This window comes from Amblyraja radiata, chromosome 5 (genome assembly GCF_010909765.2).
Source record: "Amblyraja radiata isolate CabotCenter1 chromosome 5, sAmbRad1.1.pri, whole genome shotgun sequence".
Taxonomy (NCBI): Eukaryota; Metazoa; Chordata; class Chondrichthyes; order Rajiformes; family Rajidae; genus Amblyraja; species Amblyraja radiata.
In genome coordinates, this window is record NC_045960.1 from 6,891,437 (window position 1) to 6,904,780 (window position 13,344).

Sequence of the window (13,344 nt, forward strand, 5' to 3'; positions counted from 1 at the left end):
ATTACATTTGATTTCCATGGCATTGAAACAAATGACAGAAAAAGGTTATTAAACACTACAACCCAATAAGCTCTGAACGTCATACACTTGGGGGCATTGGTTTAGTTTTTATATGTATGTGCGCGTGGTGGTGTGTGTATGTCTATATATTTATAAATACACACTTCTCTATGCACATATATACACACACACACATATATATATATATATATATATATATATATATATATATATATATATATATATATATATTAATACTAGACTAAGTGGGGCCTGTTGGGTCCCATGTTTACACGGGAGGGCTGGCCCCCCGACGCAATATTCCACCTCTCCACCAATTCCAAAATTGGTGGCCAGTGGGGGGGCTTTCTGGAATGCTGGTTTGGGTTCTTGGGGTGGCAGCTCAGTCCCTCAAGCCTGATCTGCTGGCAGCTCACTCACGGCTGGTGGGCTGGCAGTTGACTCATGACTATTCCTTGAAATTCAATTTCAAGCAGGGTGCAAGGCCACCAAATTCAAATCCATGTTCCTAGGGCCACCAAATTCAAGTGCAGTTTCTTACCACTATGAGCAGGGTCCATGGCCACCAAATTCAAATGCAGCTTCATACCACTTCAAGCAGGATGCAAGGCCATCAAATTCAAGTGCAGTTTCATTCCAGTTCAAGCAGGGTCCATGGCCACCAAATTCAAATGCAGCTTCATACCATTTCATGCAGGGTGAAACCACCAGAAAACAACACAAAACACCAAACTCACAGTTCAGTAGACATTCAGTGTGTTCAGTTGATTCACAGCTCAGACAGAGTCATGACCTCTCCCTCCTCCATCATGCAGAGACTGAGCCACACCCACACTTCCGGGTTTTATAACCCCTCCCCCTCCCACCGGAAAAGGTGTGGCTTTCAGGGCGTGATTGACAGGAGAGATTCTCAACATTTAAAAAAAACTAATAACACTTTTATTTTTCATTGATTGGAAGAATTCTCTGCACCTGCTCAGCGGAGGGGGGACCGAGTAAGATGGCCAAAAATCACAGCCGTAAGTGGTAGCGTTTTATCTAAAATCAATATACAGTGCAAACAGGAAGTAAGTGCATTTGCAGTAGTGCTTTCAACTTCAAGCCAAAGCAGCCAAGCCACCATTTGCAGTAAGTAGTGCCTTTCAACTTCATGCCACCATTTGCAGTAACTAGTGCCTTTCAACTTCAAGCCAATGCACCCACGCCACCATTTGCAGTAAGTAGTGCCTTTCAAATTCAAGTCAAAGCACCTAAGCCACCATTTGCTGTAAGTAGTGCCTTTCAACTTCAAGCCAAAGCACCCAAGCCACCATTTGCAGTAAGTAGTGCCTTTCAACTTCAAGCCAAAGCACCCAAGCCACCATTTGCAGTAAGTAGTGCCTTTCAACTTCAAGCCAAAGCACCCAAGCCACCATTTGCAGTAAGTAGTGCCTTTCAACTTCAAGCCAAAGCAACCAAGCCACCATTTGCAGTAAGTAGTGCCTATCAACTTCAAGCCATATCACCCAAGCCACCATTTGCAGTAAGTAGTGCCTTTCAACTTCATGCCACCATTTGCAGTAAGTAGTGCCTATTAACTTCAAGCCAATGCACCCACGCCACCATTTGCAGTAAGTAGTGCCTTTCAAATTCAAGTCAAAGCACCCAAGCCACCATTTGCAGTAAGTAGTGCCTTTCAACTTCAAGCCAAAGCACCCAAGCCACCATTTACAGTAAGTAGTGCCTTTCAACTTCAAGCCAAAGTACCCAAGCCACCATTTGCAGTAAGTAGTGCCTTTCAACTTCAAGCCAAAGCACCCAAGCCACTATTTGCAGTAAGAAGTGCCTTTCAACTTCAAGCCAAATCACCCGCCACCTTTTGCTGTAAGTAGTGCCTTTCAGCTTCAAGCCAAAGCACCCAAGCCACCATTTGCAGTAAGTAGTGCCTTTCAACTTCAAGCCAAAGCACCCAAGCCACCATTTGCAGTAAGAAGTGCCTTTCAACTTCAAGCCAAAGCACCCAAGCCACCATTTTCCGTAAGTAGTGCCTTTCAACTTCAAGCCAAAGCACCCAAGCCACCATTTGCAGTAAGTAGTGCCTTTCAACATCATGCTACCATTTGCAGTAAGTAGTGCCTTTCAACTTCAAGCCAACGCACCCAAGCCACCATTTGCAGCTTACTGCAAATGGTGGCTTGGGTGCGTTGGCTTGAAGTTGAAAGGCACTCTGCAAGATGGATGAAGCCAAGGGTCACGTCTCTCTGAGCTCTGAATTACACTGAACAAATGTCTACACAACTGTGAGTACCCTTAATGTGGTTTGAAAATGAAAATATGGTTTGTTTGAAGTAAAAAGGCACTGCCTGCAAATGGTTGTTTGGGTGCTTTGGCTTGAAGTTGAAAGGCACTACTTATAGTGCCTTTCAACTTCAAGCCAAAGCACCCAAACAACCATTTGCAGGCAGTGCCTTTTTACTTCAAACAAACCATATTTTCATTTTCAAACCACATTAAGGGTACTCACAGTTGTGTAGACATTTGTTCAGTGTAATTCAGAGCTCAGAGAGACGTGACCCTTGGCTTCATCCATCTTGCAGAGACTGTGAGGCACACCACTTCCTGGTTTTATAGTCCCTCCCCCTCCCTCTAGCAGGGGCTTAGAGAATGGTGAATGTTTTAAAAACATTAATATCTCTCTGATTTGTCATCGATGGGAAAAATCCTCCGCACCCGTAAGGCGGAGGGGGGGGGGGGGGGCTCTGAGCGAGGTGGCCAAAGATGACGGCCGTAGGTGGCGGCGTTCTGTCGGAAATCGCAGTGGGCCAAAAGCGGTCAAGGTCATAGGTTTAGTAATATAGATTTGAACTTATCATTGTACGAAGTCTACGTTAAAATAAGTGGCCACAGGTTTCCTGGGTAGACCGTTGAAGCCATATTCATCAATGGTCTTCCAGTGACCCAAAACTTTGCTTGTCTTTGTTAATTTTGGATTACTTTAGAGATACAACATGGAACCAGGCCCTTGGGCCCACTGACTCCACACCAACCCTTTCACACTAGTTCTATGTTATCCCACTTACGCATCCACTCCCTACACACTAGGGGAATTTTTACAGAGGGTCAATTAACCGACAAACACGGGCAGCTTTGGGATGTGGGAGGAAACCCACGCAGTTACAGGGTGAACGTGCAAACTCCGCACGGGCAGCACCCGAGGTCAGGATCGAACCCGGGTTTCTGGCGCTTTGAAACAGCGGCTCTACCCGCTGCGCCAATGTGCCGCCCGATATAACCATATATCCTTATTGCCAAGTTTTGAATTTACGTGCTTATATGTATGTGTTCCTTATTTCAAATCCGAGCAAAGCAGAGAATATAAACAGTGAACTGCGAGCACATGTGCAACTAGTTTATTCAGCTTTAACTATACTGTGCACATGTATACATACACCACAGTTACCACTAACCACAGAGTTAAAATATTTAGCAAATGAAAAGCAGGAATGTTTTTCCATACAGCGTTGTTGATCTGGAACCCACTACTTGAAAGTACGATGCAAGATGTTTCATGGACATCTTCAAAAGACAACAGATGATCACTACTTGAATTGTGAGGGACAAGTTTGGGACTAAACTAGAAAACTCTTTCAAAAGAAAGATTTTTTAAAAATGTGTTTTGTGTTCTGCATAATTTAGAGAGTCTAAGGACAGTATTTGGCAGTAAGAAATGTCTTTTATACAAGTTTCGTAACGGATTCCGCTATCTCAGTCTTTCGATGCACATATACCATACTTATGATACATAGAACACAGAAACGTACAGCTCAGGAATTTGGCCATAGGCCCACAATGTCCGTGCCGAACATGAAGCCACGATAAATTAATCTCATCTGCTACATGTGATCCATACCTCTCCATTCCCTGCTTATCCATGTGCCTATCTAAAAGCATCTTAAACACCATTATCCTATCTGCCTCCATCACCACCCCCGGCACCGGTTCCAGGGCCCACCAAAAGGTTGCCCTGCACATCTCCTTTAAACTTTGCCCCCTCTCACCTTAATGCTGTCCCCTCTATCCTTTGACATTACCACCCTGGAAAAAAGGTTCTGACTGTCTACCTTATCTATGCCTCTCTTAATTTGATAATCTTACTAGACCAAGTACGACCAAGTTGGGCCCCGGCGACTGCGGGTGCTAGGAAGGCCTCGACCGCGAGTGAAAATCTGGGAAGAACGGAGGGGAGGCTGGCTGGACTATGGTGCCTTCCTCACCTTGGTGCCACTGTGTTATGTTGTGTCGTGGACTTTCAGTGTTTGTGCTTTTTTAAATTCTATTTTATTTTTAATATGTTTTATTATTTATTATTATTATTTATTTATTTTTATTTTTATGATACTGCCTGTAAGGGAAATTCATTTCGTTGTCTCTAACTGAGACAATGACAATAAATTTGAATACAATACAATACAATACAAGTCCCCCATCGCGATGGGGGGGCGCGGCGTCACCCCAGAGACAGGCGCCCCCCGGAGCCAATCACCCCCATCACCCGTTCCCCCAATGTAACCCGTTCCCCCAACGGTATCCGTTTCCACCAATCACTCACTGTGCAGCTCATTTTAAACTTTTAAAAAAAGCAATTGCACTAAGATTTAATGTGATGTAAGTGCCACCGACAAGTTTGTTATCCAAATCTAATCATTAAACTTTGCTGCGCTGGGTTGGGCTGGCAGATTCTTTCCCTGAAGGACATTTGCTGTGAAGGACTCTGGGATAGAAACATTGTAGCCGGTAGGGCATTGTGAGCATAACTGTCTACTGCCAGTGCAGATTTGAAGAAATCCAACTTTTAAATGTCACTTTAAAATGTTTAAATCTCCCCCACTACTTCCCTCTCCTTACAACAGAGGTCAGCAGCAGAGAGCAGCAGAGATCACATTGTGGTGTCATTTTTAGTTTTCGGAATTTTCACGGCAGCTTGTGTAAATGAGATCCCATTGTGATTTGACAACTGTGAGAAGGCATTGTGACATCATCACTGGAAGCTGCTAGAAAAGTCTCACTCTCACAGGCTGTTATTGTTTTCAAAGTTGGCTTTTTAAAACTTTAATCATCAATAACGTGAAATATAGTATCAAACCTGAAGGGAACCTGATTATGGCGTGGACGGGAAAAATGTGAGTAAGAATGTAGAGGAATTTTAGCGCCTCCGCATAGCGTTTTGACGAAGATAGACATACACAGACACACACATACATACAAGATGAGACTTTTATAAGTTATCACTTTTATAAGTTAATACTTATCCAATATCAACAATAAAAATGGAGGAGGTGGAGAGGCTTTTCAGAGGACAAAAAAGCCGGTAATCTCCAGGACCTGACAATGTTTCCCCCTCTACTCTTAAACTCTGTGCCAAACAGCTGGCACCGGTCTATACAGATATTTTTAACCAGTCCCTGCAAACCGGTACTGTCCCTGCCTGCTTCAAAGTCTCCACTATTGTCCCTGTACCCAAAAAGGCAAGGATTACTGGTCTTAACGACTACAGGCCTGTCGCACTGACCTCTGTAGTCATGAAGACACTCGAAAGGCCTGTGCTGGTCACGCTGAAAAATATCACAACCCCCCTGCTGGGCCCTCTGCAGTTTGCATATTGGGCCAATAGATCTGTGAATGATGCAGTCAACCTGGGCCTGCACTTCATCCTACAGCACCTAGACTGCCAGGGGACCTATGCGAGCATCCTATTTGTTGATTTTAGCTCTGCATTCAACACCATTGTGCCAGAGCTACTACACTCCAAACTCTCCCGGTTGACTGTGCCTGAACCCCTCTGTCAGTGGATCACCAGCTTCTTGACAGACAGGAAGCAGCATGTGAGGCTGGGAAAGCACATCTTGGACCCGCAAACGCACAGCATAGGAGCACTGCAAGGCTGCGTACTCTCTCCTCTCTACACCAACGACTGCACCTCCACAGACACCTCTGTCAAGCTTCTCAAGTTTGCGGATGACACAACCCTGATTGGACTGATCCAGGATGGGGAGGAATCTGCCTGCAGACAGAAAGTGTCACAGCTGCTGTCCTGGTGCCATCACAACAACCGAGAGCTCAATGCTCTTAAGACAGTGGAATTGATTGTAGGCTTTAGGAGAGCTTCCCCTCCCCTCACCCCGTTCACCATCAACAACACCACAGTCACATCTGTGGAGTCTTTTAAGTTCCTGGGAACCATCATCTCCATGGACCTTAAGTGGGGGGCTACCATCGACTCTACAGTCAAAAAGGCCCAACAGAGGATGTACTTCCTATTGCAGCTGAGGAAGCACAATCTGCCACAGGCAATGATGGTCCAATTCCACATGGCCATCATAGAGTCTGTCCTCACCTTCTCCATCATGCTCTGGTTTGGCTCAGCCACCAAGCACGACACCTGGAGGCTGCAGTGAATCGTCCGATCAGCTGAGAAGATTAATGGCTGCAACCTTCCCCCCATTGATGAACTGTACACTGCAAGGGCCAGGAAGCGAGCGGGCAAGATCATCTCTGACCCCTCTCACCCTGGCCACAAACTCTTTGAATCACTTCCCTCTACAAGGCTATTTGGGTGGAACTGAGAAGTGGGAAAGGTGTAGCAACACTTATAGGGGTGTATTATAGACCGCCAAATGGGGAACGAGAATTGGAAGAGCAAATATGTAAGGAGATAGCAGATATTAGTAGTAAGCACAAGGTAGTGATTGTGGGAGATTTCAACTTTCCACACATAGACTGGGAAACACATTCTGTAAATGGGCTGGATGGGTTGGAGTTTGTAAAATGTGTGCAGGATAGTTTTTTTGCAGCAATACATAGAGGTACCTACTAGAGGAGGGGCAGTCCCGTCTCATTTCCTAACCTCCTGTTAGGAAATGAGACGGGACAGGTGGCGGAGGTATGCGTTGGGGAGCAGTTCGGGTCCAGTGATCACAATACCATTAGTTTCAATATAATTATGGAGAAGGTCAGAACTGGACCTAGGGTTGAGATTTTTGATTGGAGAAAGGCTAACTTTGATGAGATGCGAGATGATTTAAAAGGAGTGGACTGGGACATTTTGTTTTATGGGAAAGATGTAGAAGAGAAATGGTGGACATTTAAAGGGGAAATTTTAAGAGTACAGAATCTTTATGTTCCTGTTCGGTTGAAAGGAAACAGTAAAAATTGGAAAGAGCCCTGGTTTTCAAGGGAAATTGGACATCTTGTTCGGAAAAAGAGGGAGATCTACAATAATTATAGGCAGCATGAAGTAAATGAGGTGCTTGTGGAGTATAAGGAATGTAAAAAGAATCTTAAGAAAGAAATTAGAAAAGCTAAAAGAAGATATGAGGTTGCTTTGGCAAGTAAGGTGAAAGTAAATCCAAAGGCTTTCTACAGCTATATTAATAGCAAAAGGATAACGAGGGATAAAATTGGTCCATTGGAGAAACAGAGTGGGCAGCTATCTGCAGAGCCAAAAGAGATGGGGGAGATATTGAACAATTTCTTTTCTTCGGTATTCACCAAGGAGAAGGATATTGAATTATGTGAGGTAAGGAAAACGAGTAGAGTAGTTATGGATACTATGAGTTTCAAAGTAAAAGAAGTACTGACACTTTTGAAAAATATAAAAGTGGATAAGTCTCCAGGTCCGGACAGGATATTCCCTAGGACATTGAGGGAAGTTAGTGTAGAAATAGCCGGGGCTATGACAGAAATATTTCAAATGTCATTAGAAACGGGAATAGTCCCCGAGGATTGGCGTACTGCGCATGTTGTTCCATTGTTTAAAAAGGGTTCTAAGAGTAAACCTAGCAATTATAGACCTGTTAGTTTGACTTCAGTGGTGGGCAAATTAATGGAAAAGATACTTAGAGATAATATATACAAGCATCTGGATAAACAGGGTCTGATTAGGAACAGTCAACGTGGATTAGTGCCAGGAAGGTCATGTTTGACTAATCTTCTTGAATTTTTTGAAGAGGTTACTAGGGAAATTGACGAGGGTAAAGCAGTGGATGTTGTCTATATGGACTTTAGTAAGGCCTTTGACAAGGTTCCTCATGGAAGGTTGGTTAAGAAGGTTAAACTGTTGGGTATAAATGCAGGAATAGCAAGATGGATTCAGCAGTGGCTGAATGGGAGAAGCCAGAGGGTAATAATGGTGGATGGCTGTTTGTCGGGTTGGAGGCAGGTGACTAGTGGGGTGCCTCAGAGATCTGTGTTGGGTCCTTTGTTGTTTGTCATGTACATCAATGATCTGGATGAAGGGGTGGTAAATTGGATTAGTAAGTATGCAGATGATACCAAGATAGGGGGTGTTGTGGATAATGAAGAGGATTTCCAAAGTCTACAGAGTGATTTAGGCCATTTGGAAAAATGGGCTGAAAGATGGCAGATGGAGTTTAATGCTGATAAATGTGAGGTGTTACACCTTGGCAGGACAAATCAAAATAGGACGTACATGATAAATGGTAGGGAATTGAAGAATACAGTTGAACAGAGGGATCTGGGAATAACCGTGCATAGTTCCTTGAAGGTGGAATCTCATATAGATAGGGTGGTAAAGAAAGCTTTTGGTATGCTAGCCTTTATAAATCAGAGCATTGAGTATAGAAGCTGGGATGTAATGTTAAAATTGTACAAGGCATTGGTGAGACCAAATCTGGAGTATGGTGTACAATTTTGGTCGCCCAATTATAGGAAGGATGTCAACAAAATAGAGAGAGTACAGAGGAGATTTACTAGAATGTTGCCTAGGTTTCAACAACTAAGTTACAGAGATAGGTTGAATAAGTTAGGTCTTTATTATCTGGAGCGCAGAAGGTTAAGGGGGACGATAGAGGTCTTTAAAATGATGAGAGGGATAGACAGAGCTGATGTGATCAAGCTTTTCCCTTTGAGAATAGGGAAGATTCAAACAAGAGGACATGACTTCAGAATTAAGGGACAGAGGTTTAGGGGTAACATGAGGGGGAACTTCTTTACTCAGAGAGTGGTAGCGGTGTGGAATGAGCTTCCAGTGGAAGTGGTGGCGGCAGGTTCGTTGGTATCATTTAAAAATAAATTGGATAGGCATATGGATGAGAAGGGAATGGAGGGTTATATTCAATATTCAGGAGGGATAGAGAGAAAGGAAAAGGAGGTGGGGTAGCGTTGCTGATTAGAGAGGAGATTAACGCAATGGAAAGGAAGGACATTAGTTTGCAGGATGTGGAATCGGTATGGGTAGAGCTGCGAAACACTAAGGGGCAGAAAACGCTGGTGGGTGTTGTGTACAGGCCACCTAACAGTAGTAGTGAAGTTGGAGATGGTATCAAACAGGAAATTAGAAATGCGTGTGACAAAGGCAAAACCGTTATAATGGGTGACTTCAATCTACATATAGATTGGGTGAATCAAATTGGCAGGGGTGCTGAGGAAGAGGATTTCTTGGAATGTATGCGGGATAGTTATCTAAATCAACATGTAGAGGAACCAACGAGAGAGCAGGCTATTTTAGACTGGGTATTGAGTAATGAGGAAGGGTTAGTTAGCAGTCTTGTTGTACGTGCCCCCTTGGGCAAGAGTGACCATAATATGGTTGAGTTCTTCATTAGGATGGAGAGTGACATTGTTAATTCAGAAACAATGGTTCTGAACTTAAAGAAAGGTAACTTTGAGGGTATGAGACGTGAATTGGCCAAGATTGACTGGCAATTAATTCTAAAAGGGTTGACGGTGGATATGCAATGGAAGACATTTAAAGACTGCATGGATGAACTACAAAAATTGTTCATCCCAGTTTGGCAAAAGAATAAATCAGGGAAGGTAGTGCATCCGTGGATAACAAGGGAAATCAGGGATAGTATCAAAGCGAAGGATGATGCGTACAAATTAGCCAGAAAAAGCAGCATACTCCGGACTGGGAGAAATTCAGAGACCAGCAGAGGAGGACAAAGGGCTTAATTAGGAAAGGAAAAATAGATTATGAAAGAAAACTGGCAGGGAACATAAAAACTGACTGCAAAAGTTTTTATAGATATGTGAAAAGAAAGAGATTAGTTAAAACAAATGTAGGTCCCTTGCAGTCAGAAACAGGTGAGTTGATCATGGGGAACAAGGATATGGCGGACCAATTGAATAACTACTTTGGTTCCGTCTTCACTAAGGAAGACATAAATAATCTGCCGGAAATAGCAGGGGATCGCGGGTCAAAGGAGTTGGAGGAATTGAGTGAAATCCAGGTTAGCCGGGAAGTGGTGTTGGGTAAATTAAATGGATTAAAGGCCGATAAATCCCCAGGGCCAGATAGGCTGCATCCCAGAGTACTTAAGGAAGTAGCTCCAGAAATAGTGGATGCATTAGTAATAATCTTTCAAAACTCTTTAGATTCTGGAGTAGTTCCTGAGGATTGGCGGGTAGCAAACGTAACCCCACTTTTTAAGAAGGGAGGGAGAGAGAAAACGGGGAATTACAGACCAGTTAGTCTAACATCGGTAGTGGGGAAACTGCTAGAGTCAGTTATTAAAGATGGGATAGCAGCACATTTGGAAAGTGGTGAAATCATTGGACAAAGTCAGCATGGATTTACAAAAGGTAAATCATGTCTGACGAATCTTATAGAATTTTTCGAGGATGTAACTAGTAGCGTGGATAGGGGAGAACCAGTGGATGTGGTGTATCTGGACTTCCAGAAGGCTTTCGACAAGGTCCCACATAAGAGATTAGTTTACAAACTTAAAGCACACGGCATTGGGGGTTCAGTATTAATGTGGATAGAGAACTGGCTGGCAAACAGGAAGCAAAGAGTAGGAGTAAATGGGTCCTTTTCACAATGGCAGGCAGTGACTATTGGGGTACCGCAAGGCTCAGTGCTGGGACCCCAGCTATTTACAATATATATTAATGATCTGGATGAGGGAATTGAAGGCAATATCTCCAAGTTTGCGGATGACACTAAGCTGGGGGGCAGTCTTAGCTGTGAGGAGGATGCTAGGAGACTGCAAGGTGACTTGGATAGGCTGGGTGAGTGGGCAAATGTTTGGCAGATACAGTATAATGTGGATAAATGTAAGGTTCTCCATTTTGGTGGCAAAAACAGGAAAGCAGACTATTATCTAAATAGTGGCCGACTAGGAAAAGGGGAGATGCAGCGAGACCTGGGTGTCATGGTACACCAGTCATTGAAAGTGGGCATGCAGGTGCAGCAGGCAGTGAAGAAAGCGAATGGTATGTTAGCTTTCATAGCAAAAGGATTTGAGTATAGGAGCAGGGAGGTTCTACTGCAGTTGTACAGGGTCTTGGTGAGACCACACCTGGAGTATTGCGTACAGTTTTGGTCTCCAAATCTGAGGAAGGACATTATTGCCATAGAGGGAGTGCAGAGAAGGTTCACCAGACTGATTCCTGGGATGTCAGGACTGTCTTATGAAGAAAGACTGATAGACTTGGTTTATACTCTCTAGAATTTAGGAGATTGAGAGGGGATCTTATAGAAACTTACAAAATTCTTAAGGGGTTGGACAGGCTAGATGCAGGAAGATTGTTCCTGATGTTGGGGAAGTCCAGGACAAGGGGTCACAGCTTAAGGATAAGGGGGAAATCCTTTAAAACCGAGATGAGAAGAACTTTTTTCACACAGAGAGTGGTGAATCTCTGGAACTCCCTGCCACAGAGGGTAGTCGAGGCCAGTTCATTGGCTATATTTAAGAGGGAGTTAGATGTGGCCCTTGTGGCTAAGGGGATCAGAGGGTATGGATAGAAGGCAGGTACGGGATACTGAGTTGGATGATCAGCCATGATCATATTGAATGGCGGTGCAGGCTCGAAGGGCCGAATGGCCTACTCCTGCACCTAATTTCTATGTTTCTATGTTTCTATGTTATGGTATGAGTGCAGGCAGGTGGGACTAAGGGAAAAAAGTTGTTCGGCACGGACTTGTAGGGCCGAGATGGCCTGTTTCCGTGCTGTAATTGTTATATGGTTATATGGTTATAAGGCGACTCCGGACTGTCAAAGCTGCCAGAGCCAGACTTAAAAACTGTTTTTATCCACGAATAGTTGCTCTACTCAACAGCCAAAAATCTGTAGCCTCCCTTTGATCTGGAATTTTGTTGGTTCACATGCTTGATCAATGATGTTTTATCATTAATGTTTTACTATTATTAATGTTTAGTGTTTTCTGAGTCATTCGTAACTGTCACTGTATGTCATGTTGTTATGTGTTGGCGGAGCACCAAGGCAAATTCCTTGTATGTGAATACTTGGCCAATAAACCTGCTTACTTACTTACTTATATAGATATCAGGTCTCTCCTCAATCTCTGGCCTTCCAGAGAAAACAATCACGTTTGATATGTCTGATATTGAACGACATTGATGCCATCAAACAAGCTAGATATATATGTGCTTTTCTTGATTGCGCATTTGTAATTATACTAACCAGCAACCTATTTATTGAAGGTATTTGTGAGATAATCAGACCTGAATCTTTTGGGTGGCACAGTGCTGCAGCTGGTAGTTTTGCTACCTCATAGCGTAAGAGACCCAGGTCCGATCGTGACCTCGGGTGCTATCTGTATGGAATTTGCACGTGCTCCGTGGGTTTCCTCCAGTTTCCTCCCACATACCCAAGACGTATGGGTTTGTAGGTTAATTGGCCTCTATAAATTGCCACAAGTGTGTAGGCAAGTGTGGATGAGAAAGTGGGATAATGTAGAACTAGTGTGAATGGGTGATCAACGGTCGGCATGGAACCAGTGGACCGAAGGGCCTGTTTCCATGCTGCATTTCTAAATTAAAAACCTCCATATTTGACATTGTGTAAAGTTAACAGAATGACTGTGTCTTAACAATGACAGGATTCCTTCATTTGCTATAGGTTATTAGATAATCAAATTTAATTATTGATGTATTATCCATCCACTAATGCCAGCTTCCATCACAAATATATCATAGTCATATGGTCATAGTCATATAGCATGGAAACAGGACCATCAGCCCAACTTCTCACACTGACCAACATATGCCATCTACACTAGTCCCACCTGTCTGCGTTTGGCCCATATCCCTCTAAACCTATCATATCCATGTACTTGTCTAAATGTTTCTTAAACGCTGTGATAATCCCTGCCTCAACTACCTCCCCTGGCACCTCGTTCCATACATCCACCACCCTTTGTGTGGAAAAAGTTACCCCTCAGGTTCCAATTCAATCTTTGCCCCCTCACCTTAAACCTATGCTCTCTGGTCCTCGATTCCCCAACTCTGGGCAAGAGACTCTGTGCGTTTACCCGATCTATTCCTCTCATGATTTTGTACAACTCAATAAGATCACCCC

At 43.7% G+C, this 13,344-nt stretch overlaps 1 protein-coding gene across 1 annotated transcript in view; it reads right to left on the reverse strand.

Annotated features, from left to right (window-relative positions):
- rbks (ribokinase) overlaps window positions 1-13,344 on the reverse strand; it is a 182,221-nt gene that overhangs the window by 124,420 nt on the left and 44,457 nt on the right. The gene's annotated exons all lie outside the window — the stretch shown is intronic.